Source organism: Nelumbo lutea, chromosome 5, assembly GCF_056320005.1.
Source record: "Nelumbo lutea isolate HS-2025 chromosome 5, American lotus-T2T, whole genome shotgun sequence".
NCBI lineage: Eukaryota > Viridiplantae > Streptophyta > Magnoliopsida > Proteales > Nelumbonaceae > Nelumbo > Nelumbo lutea.
In genome coordinates this window covers 7,255,001-7,257,500 of record NC_142688.1, presented here as the reverse complement: position 1 = coordinate 7,257,500, position 2,500 = coordinate 7,255,001, and positions in this window count along the sequence as shown.

Here is a 2,500-nt window from a genome sequence, read left to right as displayed (position 1 = left end):
TATGAAGCATACGTTGTTTTTCATGCTTGATATCTATCTTTAGGTCAAAAAAGAATTGATAACTTTTAGCTATAATAATATGTTTTGATTATATTAAGGGACTTATGTGACTAGTGATGTATATGTCTCATGCCCTTTTTTTGTCATGAATGTACTTTCCTTCACAACAATTTATTAGGAATTAATAGCTAAACAAAAGAGTTTATTGGAACAAATTATCTGAGATTTTCGATAAATTTGACCTGACTAAAACTTTTAGTGGGGGAGCAAATGGGTAGGTTATACTTGAAGGTATCCAAACTCAAATTGACATCGAATCGATTCAAGTTTCTTGGAACAGACCTCCTCATATTGGCATGGGATTTGGTTCCAAACCCAATATATTATTAGGTGCGGTTGGTTCCGACTCTTTGAATCAATCCTCACCCAGATTGTTTTCAAGGTGTAGTAGGGGTGTTCATGGTTCAATTAACCAAACCATAGGCCTAATTTCTAAATCGAACTGATAGTATCGGTTTCGAAAAACCAGTAATCAAAACTAAATCAAAGCCAATTAGTTAATCGATTGATTGGTTCAGTTAATCGTTAATTTGGTTTTTTTATTTTGTTTTGGTAATAAATATAGAAATATATAATAAAAAGGGAAAGTTCCACTTTAGTACTGTTGCTGCCTAGGATGGGTCGACGGCAACAATGTAATTCTGCTTCCAAGATGAGGGTTTGCTGAGGGGTGTCCAAGGGCTGATAGAGTTGAGGGTCTGTAAGTTCGACCTGTAGAGGAAGAAGCACGTCAAAGCAAGGTTCAAAGTATTGGAAACGCTATGCATATTGGAAAGACAAATTTTTAAGAGACGTATCGGGATACATCTTGAATACGCATGGATACGGACGAAAAATTAAGATACGCATGGAAACACATGGTAACGCTATAAATACTCTAATAAATCATAAATAAACATCAATATCACTAAATATAAGACATAAATGAGCTATTTATGCATAAAAATAGCACGTTTTGTGGGTTTTATGAAAAAACATATTATAATCAATAAACGAGAAGTTGGTAATAGAAACATACTATCTAATTATGGACATAATAGATGAAATAATTATTTTGCATATTTTATTCTAAAAGTAAACTAAAATAAAAAATAAATAAATATTAATGATTCAATGTTTTAAAAATGTTTTTGGCAAATTTTTACAAGATTTGAGTCTTTAGAAAGGTTAAAAGGCTTTTTGGAGGGTTTGGGAAAGAAAGAGGGCTTCTAAAATGGGTTTAGAAGCCCTCTTTCGAAATCACTTCTATTTGTGCTTTAACAACAGTAAAATCTTTGTGTATCGGCCGATACACGATCGAAACTCACCGATACAACACCGATACGGCGTCGATACGCCTTCGGCACGACGAAAAGGAATGGTACGATTGATTTCAAACTGTTCCCCATGCCGAAAGCCTTAAGATACGGTACGTATCGGCCGATACGTGATGAAATTTTGAACCTTGCGTCAGAGACCCTAGGTGTTATCCCAAGAGCGGAGACTCTGACGGTCAGGTTAGCAAGGGCGTGGCAAAGGAGTCGGGAAAGGCCTGAGTAGGATAGCTCAGACGACGTCACCAGGAAACTAGAGAGCTTAGAGAAGTAAATGCCAAGATGGATTACCTCATAGTGATGCCACTTATTTATAGCTTAACCTGCCTGGAGTTAGTTACAAGTGAACAACCAATATGCGATATGCCTTGTACCATGCATTGCCATCCTGGGTCCGCCATGTGCGACCACACCATTGGGCCTACCATATGCGCCTATATCAAGTACCTTGAACTTTGGGTGTAGTGTCAAGTTAAGTACTAGAACTTTCAAATGTGTCATTGTAATACCTAAACTTTCAAAAGTGTAAAGTTGGTCCTTGTCATTAACTGACCATTAATTATTTGTTAAGAGTGTAAAAACTAGCCTTCAAAAGAAGACATTGTTCATTGTCTTCTACCTTGAGATTGAACCGGTCATCTTCAAAGAAAAAGAGAGAAAAAAAAACATGAAATATGATAGAGGGAAACAATAACTAAAAGCAAATAAATAACTATACAATAATGTGTTTCAAATCTAAAGGTAGAAGACAATGACTTCATTAGTCTAGAATCTCAAACATCTCAACCGGTTTAGTCTCAAGGTAGAAGACAATGAACAATGACTTTTTTTGAAGAGTAGTTTTGACATTTTCAACAGATAATTGACAGTCGGTTAACGGTAGGGATCAACTTGACACTTTTTGAAAGTTTAGGTACTATAGTGACACATTTGAAAGTTCAAGTACTAAAGTGGAATTTTCCCTAATAAAAAATTAGAAACACATATGAAATATAATATTATAAATAATATAATATATTTGTATATATAATGCATATATTCATTTATAAATTATAATATATAGATAATATAATATATATAGATTGATTGGTTTGGTTAATTGCCGACTTTTGATATTGGTTAACCGA